Consider the following 18,695-nt stretch of genomic DNA (forward strand, 5'->3'; position numbering starts at 1 on the left):
ACTGATTTGTTTAGTTGTTTCCACAGGTACCTAAGTTGCTTTAAGTTCATTTTGAACTTTGCTTTGTTTGGTTGCTTAACCACTTAGGTATAATCTCTAATCTTCATGTAGTCTGGAAGACCTACTGTTATTGGTAGGCACCTGTCTGAAGTCCTCCTTAAGAGGTAATGCTTGTGGTTGTTTATCTTTTGTGCCAAGCAGGAAAAGTCCTCTTATAAGGCAATTGACAGATAAAAGAGATGTGTAATCCATCTCCTGCTACCCAGTGTGTCATTCACCTTGCTCACACCATGTGTTGATGCATGCTGAATAAAAACCCAAGATCTTATAGAGTCAATCATTTGTGGAGAAGAGTTCCAGCTTTCTAAACTCCCACACTTTCCATTGATCAAAGCTCTCCCTGACCAGGGATAAGAGCTATGAGGCACACCCCTCATCTCCATTTCATCTGCTTCACCCTAACTCTCAATGTTAGGGTTAAGAGCTCAAAATACCCCCATTCCAGTTGGCTGTAAAGCCTAACCTTGCTTGAGCCTAAGTCATTGTGTATATTGTGTGCTAATTGACTAGTTTGTCTGCTTACTTGATTCATCTGTGCATATTTGCTTATGTGTGCCTTAGTGCATGTATCATCATTACTTGTGTATCATTTCATAATCATTGTTCATATCTTTGTGACATTTTGTTTTGTCCATTGAGGAGTCAATTGTAAGTCCAGTTATTGGCAGTTGTTTCCTATGATATGGTAGGAGACTAGTATAAGTCCATTGATTGGCATCTGGTATCCATGTTTTGTTTTGTGAGACTGGTATAAGTCCATTGATTGGCATCTGGTATCCATGTTTCATTTTGTTTTAGGAGATTGGTGTAAGTCCATTGATTGGCATCTGGTATCCATGTTTTGTTTTAGGAGATTGGTGTAAGTCCATTGATTGGCATCTGGTATCCATTTTGTTTTGTGAGATTGGAATAAGTCCATTAATTGGCATCCGGTATCCATCTTGTTATCTGCTTGTTTGCTTGTTGCCTTTTCCAAAGGAATCACTTGAATCATCTACATATGATCTCAAGAGGTGAACATCTAAGAAGTTTTACTCCCTTAACTCTCCCACCTTTTGTTTCTTTAAACCTCCATGTGCATGTTAACCCAAAAACCAGAAAACTATTATGCAAACATTTTCATTTGTTTTCAAATTAGAAACCTAGGCCTTAAGCCTCTGATTTTTCAAACTTCATTTTCATAATACTTCTTTTGAATTGAATTCTAATCATATCTTGACCACTTTTGTAAATAATCCTAATTGGTTAAGTTCACTCATTCAATTGTTTTGTGGCTTTGTCCATTCTTGATAAGTTTTCATACATTAGCCATAGGTTTGATTTATCCTAGTTGGTTGATGTTAATCTCACCTTTTGTCCTTAGTGATTGAATTGTAAGACTTTCTTGCTTATTATAGGGTTAACCCCTCACTAGCAAGTTGAAGCTTTTCTCACGTGGTGGACTTGTTGTTTGTATAGGTCGAGTTTTCTCCCATGGATAACAAAAGACCTTAGGGCTTTTGTTTTAAAATCAATTCACTTACTTTTGGAAATCTTTTAGCCGAACTACGGCGTTTTGATCCTTACCTTCCATGGAGAGGTACGTAGGCAACGGGTTCATCCGTTCAAACACAAAAATAATAACTTGTATATTCTTCTCTCATCCCTTCAATCCATGTTTGCACAATAATTATTTCATAAACAAATAACATTTCGTACAACAAGTTGTGAAAAGAGGCTCCCTAGGAGTACCTAGGACGTTTTGGGTGCCTAACACCTTCCCATTGCGTAATTAACCCCTTACCCAGATCTCTGATCTTTTCATTAGTTTTCTATGTGTAAAACTTCTTAGGCTTTTGTTCGCTTTTTAGCCATTCCTTTGGATAAATAAAAGTGCGGTGGCGACTCGATTCTTTGTATGCTTTGCTTTTGATTTAGTCAATAAATCATAAAGTGACGAATACACTGCTACACTTCAGAAACTACTTTAAATAAGGAAGGTCCTCAGAAGACAAACCCTTTTGGAAATCTTCAACCCATAGAAGAGATCCAACCACCAAAGAACATTGTTGATGTCTCTAAAAGTGTCTAGCGTCCTAGCACCATAACTGCTTCTAGCGTGGGAAACAACAATCTCGATGCGTCGACCGCCAAGAACATAAACCTGCCAATTAATCCTATGTCCCAAGAAGAAATGGATGTGCTTAAAAAAGTTGATCTCAGGGTGTAGCGGTAAATTCATGACCACTGAGTTATTGGTTAACTCAACGTCAATAAAACTAGAGTCGCCACCACGCTTTTATTATTTTCAAAGGAAAATGGAGAAAGTACGAACAAAACTCAAAGATAAGAAGTTTTCAAATCAAAACTAATAAAATGTCAAAGATTACAGGTAATGGGGTTGGTTACACAGAGGGAAGGTATTAGCAACCAAAGTGTCCTAGGTACTCCTAGGGAGCCCTTTTTGTGTGCACTTGTTTTGGTTGAAAAAGATGTTTGTTTTAAGAACAGAATAAGGGGATGAGAAAAGAACTCATTATTTACATCTTGTGTTTGATAATACTTTTGATCTTATGCCTACGTACCGACATAAATGAGGGATCAAAACCTCGTAGTTCGTGGTAAAAATTTCAAAGATGGGTGGATTGATTTTAAGAAAAGCTTGAATATCTTTTGTTATCAATGGGAGAATACTCAACCAAACATCCATCGATAATGAGGGCTTTACAACATTTAAGAGGGGGGACTCCAACTTGCATTAAATCAACAAGTATGCCTCTAAACCCTAGTAAATGGAAAGTCTTACACTCAACATATCATAGAATGGGAGAATTACATCTCAACCAAGGATAACTCAAATCTAAATGCTTTCTTTTTTAAACATTTAAAAGGAAAAAGGCATCAAGTGGCCAAAATGATTATATGAGGTTATTAGTTCTTTTTTGGTCTTTTTGAAAATAAGGTCAATATGATTAAGTCTTCTTACAAGTTTGATTAAGAAAATAGTTTGAAAATCAATGGCATAAGGCCAAGGTTTCTTCTCATTAAAACAAGTCTAAGTTGAAAAACAACAAGCAAAAAAGTTTTGAAAATGAGAAGGACGTTTTGAAATTAAAGAAGAAGGAGGTGGAGATGAAGAGGCTATCTTAGACAAGATTAAAAGTTTTGAGTTGAAAAGATATAACCCATGGGAAGCATCCACAAGAAAATAATGTCAGAGAGAAACCCATTTCCTTTGGATTGTCAAGCAAACAACAAAGCCATAATCATCCAAGCAATTAATAAGACCCAGTGGTATCAAATAAAGATAACCAATCATCCAAGCAAGCACTTTATATGTATCATATGAAAAACCCATTGAAACATACTCAAAGAGAAAACATTAAATAATAATAATAATATCAAAATAACAATTTAGACAGAGAGAAAGAGTGTATCAGATAAACCCAGAGGAGTCTCTCAAGCTTGTGTCAGATAAATGGTATTGGCCATGTTTTTGGTCTCAAATTAATGGCATTGGCCAAGTTTTTCTTCCAGAGCTCAGGAATGTTGCCTACTCTAAGTTCATAGGTCCAAATCAAGTCACAGACAAAGATCCAACAGTCCACCAATGTGTTTTTCAATGTTTTTGTTTTTATTAAGTGTTTTAAGGTCCTAAGACCATAAACAAAATATGATCATAAGCATAAAATATAATGGCTCAAGTGAGCAAAAATAAAAATAACTGAAGCATAAACATAGGCCCAAGTGGGCAAAGAGAAAATGAATGAAGCATAAATAATTTGCATGAATATAAATGATAAGGAATGATAAAGTGTAAGAATTTAAATTGCATTAAAGTAAATGACAAGAAAATTAAATGTTAGTTGTCAAGTTAGTATGTTAATTTATGTCTTGAGGCAAATTTAGCGCTATGTTAAGCAATCGTAAGTAGGCTTATGTAGAATCCATACCTATCTGAGGTCGGTCAATAAGAATGTTGGTGTTAATGCATGCTAGAGACAAGGTATCCAAGACCAGACTCTTAAAGCATACCACACACAAAAATAAGAGGGGATGGGCCCATCTCAAACAAGCTTATGTTGATTCATCTGACACAAGGTCATTGATGAATCAACTAACTAATGATCCATAAGAAGTCATTGGCCAAGAGATGATTGGGAAATAAATGAGATGAAGATAGAGAGATGAAATGGAGGGGATCCCTAATTGGTCAAGGTATGAGCCTCACTTGATCAATATCATTCATTCATCTCGAAGGATGAATTTTTAAACTTCATCAACCTCTTAAATCCAATGGTATTGACCAAGTCAAGGTCCAATTCGACCAAGACCAAGGCCAAATAGAAGCAAGGTCAACATATAGTCAATACAAAAGTTCACCAAAGCATTAAATCAATTAAACAATTTTAAAACATTTTTAAAAATGAAGAAAATAAGTTTTCAAAGATCAAAAACCTAAAACCCCTTCAAAACACCAAAGAAATGGCCAAGGTATTTATCATAGGTCAAGTAGGGTCAAAGGACCATTGACTAATTGTTTTGGCGTTTTTCAAAAGTCATAAGTAATTAAAAACTAATTAAAACAACTTAAAAATCACAAAATTCACCAAAAATATCAAACTTAATCCAAAAATTAATTTTAAATCATAAATGGGAAGAATAAAATATTTGTGAATTTTGGGTGTAGGTCCCATAATTTTTGGATTAAAAATGAATTTATAGAGAATTTTAAAAGAAAAAGCTATTTAAAAATCAAATTAGAAAAATCAAATGAAAAGAAAAAACCGGAGTCATCAAATCTCTCTCAGTAATTGAGGTGGCAGATCTGATGGTCAAAAACACACGTTCCACATGTTCCACAGTCAACGCAATCACACGTGTGGTAAACACAACCAAAAACCCTGATTAGAAGATGGAAGAGAGATCCAAGGGTGGGAGCTGTAGCGGGGTGTTCGTTACCTTTAGATTTATTGACTAAATCAAAAGTAAACATACAATTCGAGTCGTCACCGCACTTTTATTTATCCAAAGGAAAGGTGAAAAAGCGAACAAAAACAAAGTAAGAAGTTTTATCAAATCAAAAACTAATAAAAATGTCAGAGATCTGGGTAAGGGGGTTGGTTATGAAATGGGAAGGTTTTAAGCACCAAAAACATCCTTAGTACTCTAAGGGAGCCCTTTTTGCAAAATGTGTATTGTAGGTTGGTATTTGTGAAAAGATTTATGCAAACAAGATTGGGGAGATGAGAAAAGAATATACATTATATTTACAATTTTGTTGTTTGAATGGATAAACCCATTGCCTATGTACCATCACAAAGATAGGATCAAAACCTCGTAGTTCGGGGTAAAAATCTCAAAAGATTGGTGAATTGATTTGCCAAAAGCCTTAAGGTCTTTTGTTATCAAAGGGAGAAAACTCAACCTAAACCAACAATCCACCATGTGAGGAGAGCTTCAACATACTAGTGAGGGATCCACCCTATAATAAGTATGGAAGACTTATAGTCCAATCACTAAGGATAAGGTGAGGTTTACATCAACCACTATGATAACTCAAACCTATGACTAATGTTTTATAAAAAAAAGGTTTTGACAAAGGGTGGTCATTGGAACCACAAAAACAACTTGAAGTGAGTTGTATTTACAATTTAGAAGTATTCACAAAATGAAGTCAAAGTTGGGCGCAAGCATCTCTTGTATTGCTTTGACCTTGGTAGGATCAACTTCAATACCTCTCTCACTGACAATAAATCCCAATAACTTGTCGGAACGGACTCCAAATGTACACTTGTTCGGATTCAGACGGAGTTTGTACTTCCTCAAACGCTGGAAAACCTTCAACAAGTGCTCTATATGTTCAACTTCCATTCTCGACTTTGCAATCATATCATCAACATACACCTCGATCTCCTTGTGCATCATATCATGAAACAAGGTAGTCATAGCGCGTTGATACGTGGCTCCTACGTTCTTCAAACCGAAGGGCATCACTCGATAACAGAATGTTCCCCAAGATGTGATGAATGTTGTCTTCTCAATATCCTCGAGTTCCATTATGATCTGATTATAGCCGGAAAATTCATCCATAAACGACAAGACATTGAATTTAGCTGTATTATCTACCAACATATCAATGTGTTGTAGAGGAAAATCATATTTCGGACTAGCTTTATTCAAGTCTCTATAGTCCACACACATTTGGACTTTTCCATCTTTCTTAGGCACGGGCACAATATTGGCCACCCATTGAGGATATGTAGAAGTCACCAGAAACCCCGCATCAATCTGCTTCTGAACTTCTTCTTTAATCTTCACTGCCATATCCATATGAGTTCTTCTGAGCTTCTGCTTCACAGGCACACACTCAGGCTTCAAAGGCAGGAAATGTTGCACAATATCAGTATCCAAACCAGGCATGTCTTCATATGACCAGGCAAAGACGTCGACATATTCTCGTAGCAACTCAATCAACCCCTTCTTCACAGACTCTTCAAGGAGTGCCCCAATCTTCACTTCACGAACACAGTCTTCAGACCCCAAGTTGACTGTTTCCAAATTCTCAAGATGCGGCTAAATGATCTTCTCCTCGTGCTCAAGCAGACGGGTAATCTCATCAGGAATCTCTTCAACATCATCTTCTTCTGCCTCAAATACAGGGAACTCAAAGTTGGGAGATGGTGTTGGATCATTATGTTCAATGGGTTTGATCAACCTGCAGAATGATTTTGAGTATAAAAGAGATTTTAGAATTCAAACAAGGCAAATCATTATGCAGATGAAAAGATTGATTTTATTCTCTTTTTAGGGTTTTATGGTGATCACCAATTTCATGCAAAAAGCAAAAAGGAAAAATAATTTGGAAAAACAAACATTTAACATGTAATTTTTGAATGAGTATCATCGTATTAATCAAAATATGCCAACAATGTCATCACTTCTCCTTTTGGCATGGGAGAAGGGTTTTCAAACAAAATAAACATATTACGTGGACTTGTGGATAACTGTTGGAACATCAACAACGACCCAATTATTGCAGATTCCTCAAAGGATGACAAAGTGGCCAAGGTCTTCCTCTTCATCTTCTTCCACTATGGCAGCAGCCTCTTGGTCTTCAAAAGTGTGGATGAAACCTCCACTCTGGAACAGCCCACGATCATTGGAAATGCCTGAAGAATACCCTATGTCAGCCTGGGATTTATTATCTTCCATCTTGATCATTTGTCCTAAACTAGTAGTTGCAACATGCTCAATGGCCAACTTCACATCATTGTAGGAAGCAAATGAAGAAGGTACTTTCCTTGAAGGCTCAGCAATAGACAAGGCTTGGAACGGAGTCTCAACCTCATCCTCAGCGTCAATATAGGAAAAGGAAGATAAATGGCTTACCAAGAGAGCCTTATCTCCTCCTATCACCACCAACTTCTTGTTTTTGACAAACTTTAACTTCTGGTGTAGGGTGGATGTCACGGCGCCTGCCTCATGAATCCATGGTCTGCCAAGCAAACAGCTATAAGATGGATGGATATCCATGACCTGGAAAGTGATCTGGAAATCACTAGGTCCAATCTTGACCGGGAGTTCTACTACGCCGATCACAGTTTTCCTCGATCCATCAAAAGCTTTGACCACCACTCCACTCTGCCTCATGGGAGGCCCCTGGTAAGAAAGTTTGGCCAGAGTGGATTTTGGCAATACATTAAGCGATGACCCTGTGTCTACCAACACATTAGACACGGCATCATCCTTGCAGTTCATTGAAATGTGTAGAGCCAAATTGTGGTCTTTTCCCTCCTCGGAAAGATCAGCATCACAAAAGCTCAAATTGTTACAAGCAGTTATGTTTGCAACAATGCTATCAAACTGTTCAATAGTGACATCGTGGTCCACGTATGCCACGTCCAACACCCTCTGCAAAGCTTCGCGGTGTGGCTCAGAATTCATCAACAAAGATAGCACAGATATCTTTGATGGAGTTTGTAGCAGCTGATCAACAAGATTATACTCGCTCCTTTTGATGAGCCTCAACATCTCATCACAGTCCTCTTTCAAAATGCCATGCTGGCCAACCAGGACAGGAGCTTTCACAGATTTATCAACAACAGGGTCAACGCCCTCTACAACAGGTGCTAGATTAGAAGAAGAAGAAGTCCCCACAGGACTGGCAGGATTAACAACAGCAGTTCTTCTCACGACATCTTCGTGGGGTTTCGGCGGTGCCGAGAAAACACGACCACTACGGGTCACACCACTGACGTCAGATATGCTCACCACGGAGGTGGAGGGCAACGACACCTCCTTTCCATCTTCTAACATAACTGCATTGTACCTGTAAGGAACAACTTTATCAGATACGTACGGGATAGGGCCCGCTGGTTTGATTACAAGAGATGGTGACACTTTCTTTTTGCTGCCATCATATCTGACAACAGCAGGCTCTGGTATTTTGAATACAGGAGAAATTACATCAACTGCATCCTCATTACGATTCTGAAGTATTTCAATCATACCCTGATCCAACATCTCTTGGATGTCCTTCCTTACTTGTCGGTATCCTCTTTCATTGATAGTGTACACCTGGCACCTATCATGGTCATGCTCATAGTGATTGTATCCACACAACAGTCTGTGCATCTCGACCAAAGATTGCCTAATATCATTGACATACAGGGCTTTATATTTTCTAGGGCAACTCTGGACCATGTTCACAGCAGATTTCCCATGCTCGGGCAATGGGTTCTTCTTCACATTAGGACCTACGTCCTCGAAAAACAAAATCCCACTTCTAACAAGGTCTTGTACCTTGGTCTTCAAGGGATAGCAATTCTCCACATCATGTCCGGGGGAACCGGAATGATATACACAGTGTAATTCAGGCTTGTACCACCACTGAGGGTTGGTTGGTACAGCGGGTGGGTCTCGTGGAGTAATTAACTTTCTATCAATCAGAGATGGATAGAGTTCAGCATATGTCATCGGAATCGGATCAAAAGTGACCCTCTTCCTCTTATAGCCGGTGCTGGTGTTATTGTTGTTTCGAGGCTGGTAGGCCTGCTGTTGTGGATGATATTGTTGTTGATATTGTTGATATTATTGTTGTTGATGATGAACTTCTCGGAAGGCGGGTGCTATATGAGCCACCTGGTGTTGGTTGACGGCAGGGCGAATATTCTTCCTCTTCACAGAGGGTCTTCTCTTGATATGGGAGGACACAACATGTGCCTCTCCCTCCTTCTTCTTTGCAAAACTCCCATACCTCTTTGCTGAAGAGCCTTCATCCTTGGACAGGCGTCCTTCATGGACTCCTTCCTCCAGCCTCATTCCCATATTCACCATTTCAGTGAAGTCCGAGGGAGCACTAGCAATCATCATCTCACAATAGAAAGAACTCAAAGTCTTCAAAAAGATCTTTGTCATTTCTTTCTCTTCAAAGGGTGGCATAATTTGAGCGGCCAACTCACGCCATCTCTGGGAGTACTCTTTGAAAGTCTCCTTCTCTTTCTGGGACATCGCCCTTAACTAGTCCCTATCGGGAGCCATATCCATATTGTATTTGTATTGCTTGACGAAGGCCTCACCAAGATCATTGAAGGAGCGGATGTTCGCACTATCCAGACCCATGTACCACCAAAGCGCGGCACTTGACAAGTTGTCCTGGAAGTAGTGGATAAGAAGTTGATCATTATCTGTTTGCGTTGACATCTTGTGAGCATACATCACAAGATGGCTGAGAGGGCAAGTGTTTCCCTTGTATTTCTAAAAGTCAGGTACTTTGAACTTTACAGAGATCTTAACATTGGGCACAAGGCACAACTCAGCAGCAGTCTTACCGAAGAGGTCTTTACCCCTCAGAGTCTTCAGTTCCTTGCGCAGCTCAAGGAATTGGTCTTTCATTTCATCCATCTTCTCATAAACATATGGGCCCTCAGATGGCTCATAATGATAGATTGTGTCTTGAACTCTTGGTAAAGTGTGCACAACAGGAGGTGGCACAGCAAGGACCGGGCTAGATGCCGGTAAAGAATTGAGAGTTGGAGCAAAACTCTCGAGCACAAAGTTGGCGGGCATTCCCTAGGGGAACCCGGCTGGCATGGTTGGCGCAAAGTGGGTTGTTGCGGCAGGCACATTTGAGGAAGCTACCTCAAATATAACAGTCCTCGCGGGAGAAGTTGCAGGAGTTGGCGACGATTGGATTTGAGTAGCCAGCACTGACTCCATCATGGCAGTCAGCCTAGCTACTTCCTCTTTCAGTTCCCGGTTCTCTTGCTCTAGATGCTCCATCAGTCTTGGAAGATTGGCTCTCGTGTTATACTGATGTGTCATCCTGTCTTTGTAGCGGTGTATTCGTTACCATTGGAGATATTGACTAAATCCAAGGTAAATCATACAAAGTCGAGTCGCCACCGCATTTCTATTTATCCAAAGGAATGGTTAGAAAGCGAACAAACACCTAAAAAGTTTTACAAACAAAACTAGTAAAAGAAACAGAGATCTGGGTAAGGGGGTTGGTTATGCAATGGGAAGGTGTTAGGCACCCAAAACATCCTAGGTACTCCTAGGGAGCCCTTTTCACGCTTGTTGCAACGGTTATTGTTTGTGAAATTTTTTATTTTGTGCAAACATGATTGAAGAGATGAGAAAAGAATATACAAGTTTATTTACATTTTGTGTTTGGATGGATAAACCCATTGCCTACGTACCCTCTTATAAAAAGATTAGGATCAAAACCTCGTAGTTCGGGTAAAAGTTTCAAAACAAATGAGTGGATTGATTGGTTCAAAAGCCCTAAGGTCTTTTGTTATCAAAGGGAGAAAACTCAACCTGAAAAACCACAAGTCCACCATGTGAGGATAACTTCAACATGCTAGTGAGGGGTTAACCCTATAATAAGCATGGAAGGCTCATTGTCCATCACTAAGGACATAGGTGAGTATTACATCTACCACAAAGATAACTCAAACCTAATAGCAAAAGGTTATGAAAAATTTGATTAAGAAGTGATCATTGGAACCACAAAAGAAATTTGAATGGGTTATATTTACATAATTAGAAGTATGTACAAAAATGGTCAAAGTTGACTTAAAGATTCAATTCACAATGAGTGTTATGAAAAGAAAGTTTGAAAATCAAAAGCCTGAGGCTTAGGTTTCTAATGTTGAAAACAAAGTCAAATGTTTGCACAAAAATTGTTTTGGTTTGGGTTAGGATGGAGAAACAAGGTTAAGTTCTAAAGAGAACAAAAGGGGTGAGAGGTAAGGGATAAAACCACACTAGGAGTTCCTCTCTTGAGATCATAGAGATGATCCAAGTAAGTTCCTTTGGAATAAGCAAGCACAAAGCATAAGCAAACACACAAGTCTCAGAAGAGATCCTCAAATGAAAGGAAACAAGATGCCAATATATGGACTTACACTCGACTCCTATCAACAAAAACGGAAACAGAATGCCAATATATGGACTTATATCCGACTCCTAACAACAAAATGGAAACAGAATGCCAATATATGGACTTAGATCCGACTCCCTACCATAACAAACAAACATCAAAAGCAAACACATCAAAAGCAAACAATGCGAACAATCATCACGCACTATATACATACAAGAGGCTCAAACAAAAGGATAGGCTTTAGTCAAGAGGGGTCATATCAACCTCGACAAACAAGCCAAAATGTACAAGGGTAATTTGTAGCTCTTAACCACTAACATTGAGAGTTAGGGTGAAGTTGATCAAAAATGGAAATGAGGATGAGACCTCATGCTCTTAACCCTGGCCTGGGTGAGCTCATGATAAAGAAAGAGTGGGGATCCAGAAAGTGGGATCCTATTCCACTTGACAGACACTGGACAAAGATCTTAGGTACATGTTCTAAAGCATCAACACGTAGTGCGAGCATAAAGAACGACACACTGAATAACGGGGGATTGGCTACTAATCCCTTTTATCCGTCAATTGCCTCTTCACTTAGGAGGACTTATCAAGTAGCACATGCCTCATCTTGGAGGTCTTTGGCACAATTGTAAACAAACACAAACAGAGCCTCTTAAGGAGGACTTGCCAGCAAAATGCCTGCCAAAAAGGTGACAGGACTTCCAGACTACATGGAGTAAGAGGATAACTACCTAAGTGGTGTATCAACCACAATCCAAAGCTCAAGCAAGAGCTAAAAGCAAGCAACTAATGTACCTGTACAAAAGCTAAACAGTTAATATCTCAGTCAGAAAATCAACAACCAAACAGTGAATCTTTCCAACTGTTACACAATTCAATGAGCAATGTTCAAGCAATCAAATGAAGCAATGAGCTCAATATATCACTTAAGATCCTACAAAACACAAAGAAGTCAGAACACAATCCAATTTGCATCTCAAAAGGTGAGCAACTCAACCATTAATGCTAAATGTCCAAACCTGAAACACAAGTCAAGGTTAGTTCATGTACAAAACACTAGTACAAAGACCAAGTTCAAAACCAAACTAAATGATCAAAACAGAAACCAATCTTTCACATATTGCACATTCAAACAATCAATAAAATGTCCTCAAACGAACCAACATCAATTCACAAGGCAAGTACCTCAAATGGCTCATGCTGTGCAAGTGACAACAAATGTGCACAAAGTGAACTTCCAAATTAGAAAATCTAAATCAAAACAGAAAAGCAAGCAATGGCTATGAAATTTTTTATTCAAGTTCCTCATGTCATGAACAAACAATGTGCAAAAATTCAAATCCAGAAGAGTTCAAATGATAGATGAACAAAAATGCACAAATTGAATGCCAAAAATGTGACACAAATTGTCACATACATCTTCATGTGTCAAAAACAATGATAGCATATGAGAAAAATTCCAAACCAGTGACCAAAAAATCATATCATGAGTGACGATCAAGCATACAAAAAATCTGATCAATTGGATCAAAGATGAAGATTTCACAAAGCATTGAATGCAACATATCAAAATAGCATGGCATGGATCAAAAAAATTCAGACATTAAAAATCAGACATCAACAAATCATGAAAATAATACCAAAAATTAATAGACATTAAAACAGAACTATGAAAAAAAATTGGAGTTAATTTGGATCATTTTTCTATTTTTAATGATTTTTCAAAGATGAACAAAATAATATGAAATAACAAAATAAAATGGAGGGAAAAGAAAACATTTGAATAAACTCAGAATAAATGAGAGCCACACGATGAAGCGCGCAAAAGCAATCCAGCGGTCCATATTCAAAAGCCAAAACACACAGCTTCATTAAAATACATCAGCATGCCACTCAGCAAGTCAAGGCAAGTGTGGCACGGTCAAACAATCAGAACCAATCATTTATACAAGCAAGCGCATACATGGCAGCCACATCACTAAATGAAACGATGCGTTTCATTAAATCTAGTCATCAGCACACATCACCAGTCAAAGCTCGCGTGGATCAGTCAATGCATTCACAGCCAAACAATCACACACGCGAGCAACACACTCAGCATACAGCAAGGCAAACACGCAAGCAAACCCTAAACAAAACCAGACACCGGAGCTGTAGCTCCGGTCGTCTTCTCCGGCACAAATCCGGTGGCTCCATGACAAAATTTTCCAGAAATCAACAAATTATACATCATTCGAAACCTCTTGCAATGCACAATCCAAATATCAATTCAATTTAACCTAATTCTTCCTAGATTGCACGGATGGAACGAAAACATTTTCATGAGCAAAAAATCCAGTTCACATAACATGCATAATACTCAACCAAATCAAGATCTAAACACATGTACAAGCTTTGCTAAGTGAGATCTACAAATCTATGGCCTTAAAACAGCAAAATAAGAGATCGAATTTTGACTCACTTGGAAATTGAAGCTCCTGAATTCGTGTCCTCAAGCACTCTACAGCTCCAGATCTTCTTTTTTAACCTTGCCTTGAAGCTTTAAGCAAAAAGAATCAGTTGAAACCACCTAGATCAACTTCAAACTTCAGATTCCATCAACATGAGATTTCACATGAACTGCATGAATTCTTGCTCAATTGATCCAAACAGATGATGATTCTTCATCAATGAATGATGATGATCAAGAATATGTAAGAAATTTTGGTGTTTGTGTGAAGAAATCCAAGATTTGAAGAGAGAGAAAAATGGAGGGAACTTGAAAATTTGAGATCTGAATTTTCTGTTATTGTGATTGAGATTAGGGTTTGGCTTATATACCACTTGCTAATGATGCTGAAATCCCAATTAGGCCTTGGCTAATCATGATTAGAGAGATGTGGATTAATTTGCAAAAATGCAAATTGAGCTCCCATGCACATGCTACACGTGATAAGCTCCATGTTAAGCTTCAAATTTACTCAAAATTAGCCAATGGTCATGATGGAATGGTTGTCTTGCTTGTATCATAAGCCAAATTTGAATTATGGAAATTCCCTCCAAAATGATCACATGTGAAATAATGGGCATACAAGCCTCTCTCATGCATGGCAATGGTTCATTTGAAATGTCTTGAACATGAGGAGCATTTTGCAAAAAGAATGGACCAATTTGGAGCTTTGTATCAAAAGTTATGCCATTTTGAATTTCCATGCACACCTTGTGATCATTTGGCCATAACTTCTCAACCACTCATGATATGAACATGAAATAGGACTTTTTGGAAAGGGAAGACAAAGATCTACAACTTTCATGTTCACCAAAAATCCATTTGAAACTTCTTTGACATTGACAAGTCAAGTTGAAAGTTGACTAAAAACTTGCCAAATTTGGAAACTTTGAATTACAGGTCATTTTCCATTTTTAGTAACTTTTGCCATGACCTTGGAATCTTCAAGATGGATGTTTAGAATGATGAATAGGCCTCATTTGGACATGATTGAGGTGTCTCAACTCGTTTCCCCCACCTCATAGCCCTCAGTTGACTGCACAGTTGACTTTTTGGTCCTTAGATGACCTTGAAATGTATTGATGAACTTGAGCCTTTATCTCTTGATGAAATTGCTCCAAAATGGAACCCTAGCTCATGTAAGCTCTTTATAATGATCATGTGGTCCTCATCTCAAGAAAAATACCTCTTCTCTTGCACAAAGGATCTTCTTGAAGCTCTTGACCTGGTGCTTGCTTAAGCTACAACAAAAAAGTAAATGACATATTTTTGTGCTTTTGGTTAGTGAGTAAATCAAGAAAAGCAATGATATACAATTCAAGCATGCCTGGTGATCTCAAACCACTCACAAGAGATCCCTACCCAAAGGGAAAGGGAGCCAAGATGCTCAAAGATCCTTGAGGATATGCTATGATGCTATGAAGAGAAGTAACCACATCATCAGGCTCATCGATAACCTGATGCTCCAGAAACTCTATCACTGCCTCCTTATCTCTAAGCTGCTGAAGAAGTTCCTCTCGCTCACGAACCCAAGCACGCGAACGGTCTTCATCTCTTAACTCCTTTACTCCTTGGTTAAGGAGGGTTGAAGGCCCAACTATAACCATAGGGTAGGTCTCGGATAGTCATAGGGCATGCGGTACTCAAGCACTCTTTTCCTCACCCAAGAGGTGTAGGGTTCCAAAGCAATACAATTCTTCAGACCAAGCTCTTTCCTTCCCTTCCTGTGAATCTTGCGCCAGGCGCGGACCATTCTGCCCTTCAAGCTCTAGGGATCTTTACCCTCTTGAAAGAACACACCTTCCAACAGAATGTTGTTAGGTTTATCCTTTAAGGGGAACCCAAGCTGACGGCGAGCTAACACAGGGTTGTAGTTAATTCCACTACATGTACCAAGAAGAGGTACATTAGAGAACTCACCACAATAATCAATGATCTTGACACCATCATACACACGGTTATGCCAAAAGATATCATCATTAGTGAGAGACATAAGTCTTGTGGACCACCGTAGACATATTTTGTTCTCCTTGAAGGCAAGCGTCTGAGGCAAGTGCGAAATAAACCACTTATACAACAGAGGCAAACAACACACAATGGATCCACCACCCTTTGCATTCCTCATATGCAAAGAGAAATAAGTGTCACCCAACAGAGTAGGAACGGGATTAAGAGTAGAGAAAACCCTAATAGCATTCACATCCACAAAATTGTCGATGTTGGGGAATAACACTAGCCCATAGATGAGAAGTACGAATATGGCTTCAAAGGCGTCCTCACTCATGGACTTCCCAAACAAAGTAGCTTGGGCAATGAGAAAATCATATGGGAGACCTTGAATTCCACCCCTGGTAGTCATATGAGCAACAATCTCAGATACGTCTATGTGAAGCATGTCAGCAATCTCTTGGGAAGAAGGAACCCTCTCCAAGCCACTGAACGGCAACTGACCCAGAATAGGTATACCCACAAGATAGGCATATTCCTCAAGTGTAGGCAAAAGCTGGAAATCCGGAAAAGTGAAGCAACGGTACAAAGGATCGTAGAACTGCACCAACACATTCATCAGACCTTCATCCACCTGAGTAGAAAGAATAGACAGAAGCTTCCCATGGTGAGATTTGAATTCCAAGGGGTCTAATACATAGGATGTCAAACTCCTTAACTCTTTAAAGTCGGGTTGTCTGAAACTATACTTCTTCGTATTCCTTCTTTGCTTATCCATGTCAGAAAAATTGCAAATAGACCTCTTAAGTTCCTTGAAAATTTTCTTGTTATGATATAGATGCAAATGAATGCATGAATGCATGGATGCAAGAATCACACTCAAGGATCAAGCAAGTCATGCCACACAAAGGTCACGGGATGGATCAAGTCATCCTCAATATCAATCATCCATTTTGGTGGATTATGGTTTACACCTTATCAACACCCAAGTTTCATTGATATTAAGGATATACGAGAATGGATCAACCACGAATCAAGGGTTTGTTTCAAGTCACGAGCATGAAGTCTCGGTTAAGAACCACCCAAAGGGAGTGTACTATGGCTAAACCTGACGATCATGTTCTAAAAGAGGCTCCCATAGTCATCATCTCATCTTTCGGATATTATCGGATAAAACGACTACTCGTATTCCAAAAATATTCTCAAGGGAAACTCTTATGAGTGTAGTATCGTGTAACAATCGTATCAAATCTTACACTTGAACGACCTTCACACTAAGTCCTAAAATAGGCCAAGATGGGCTAGGTAATCTAAGGTCCTTGGCTTCTAAGGTTTATATTATAAAGAGTAATGTCTAACCACGACTATTCGTGTGACATTATTGATCCCAACAAGACCTCCACCAAGTGAATGGGCTTGCAAGTCAACTTGGTAAGGAATAACTCCACACAAGTCAACAAGACTATGACATTCTCCTATCATTATTGCACTCGAGTTCGGGTATAGAACTCATCTCACAAGAGACCACCAAGCATACAAGCAATTAATATATCAAGCAATTCATACATTACAATCAATACAGTCATCCCAAATTTGCACAATAATATGTCACAAATAAATATGAACATACAACACACAAGCAAAAAGTAGGCTAAACCCACTAGGAAGATTATCCCCATTAGAGTCGCCACTTTTCTGTAGCGGGGTATTCGTTACCTTTAGATTTATTGACTAAATCAAAAGTAAGCATACAATTCAAGTCGCCACCGCACTTTTATTTATCCAAAGGAAAGGTTAAAAAGCGAACAAAAACCAAGTAAGAAGTTTTATCTAATCAAAAACTAATAAAAATGTCAGAGATCTGGGTAAAGGGGTTGGTTATGAAATGGGAAGGTTTTAAGCATCCAAAACATCCTTAGTACTCTAAGGGAGCCCTTTTTGCAAAATGTGTATTGTAGGTTGGTATTTGTGAAAAGATTTGTGCAAACAAGATTGGGGAGATGAGAAAAGAATATACATTATATTTACAATTTTGTTGTTTGAATGGATAAACCCATTGCCTACGTACCATCACAAAGGTAGGATCAAAACCTCGTAGTTCGGGGTAAAAATCTCAAAAGATTGGTGATATAATTTGTCAAAAGCCTTAAGGTCCTTTGTTATCAAAGGGAGAAAACTCAACCTAAACCAACAATCCACCATGTGAGGAGAGCTTCAACATACTAGTGACGGATCCACCCTATAATAAGTATGGAAGACTTATAGTCCAATCACTAAGGATAAGGTGAGGTTTACACCAACCACTATGATAACTCAAACCTATGACTAATGTTTTATAAAAAAAAGGTTTTGACAAAGTGTGGTCATTGGAACCACAAAAACAACTTGAAGTGAGTTGTACTTACAATTTAGAAGTATTCACAAAATGAAGTCAAAGTTGGATTAAGATATATTCACAATGAGTATTAATGAAAAGATTTTTAAAAAATCAAAGGCATAAGGCCTAGGTTTCTAATTTGAAAACAATGTCAAAGTTTGCACAAAATGAGTTTGGCTTGGGTTAGAGTGGAAAGAATAAGAGAAGGGCTAGTTCTAAACATGCAAAGATAAGAGAAGAGATAAAACCCTTGGAGTTCCTTTTCTTGAAATCATAAAGATGATTCAAGATGCACCTTTCCTTTGGACTTAGCAATCACTCAAGCAATCTAACAAATATTATATTCAAGCTCCTAGAATCTCCATTTGGCTTGTCTCTCTTAACTTGGCTACTCATGACAATGGTCCTTCTTACTATCTCAAGATGGAATCCCTATATCACAAGAACAA

The sequence above is a fragment of the Lathyrus oleraceus genome, chromosome 7, assembly GCF_024323335.1.
Source record: "Lathyrus oleraceus cultivar Zhongwan6 chromosome 7, CAAS_Psat_ZW6_1.0, whole genome shotgun sequence".
NCBI classification, from domain to species: Eukaryota; Viridiplantae; Streptophyta; class Magnoliopsida; order Fabales; family Fabaceae; genus Lathyrus; species Lathyrus oleraceus.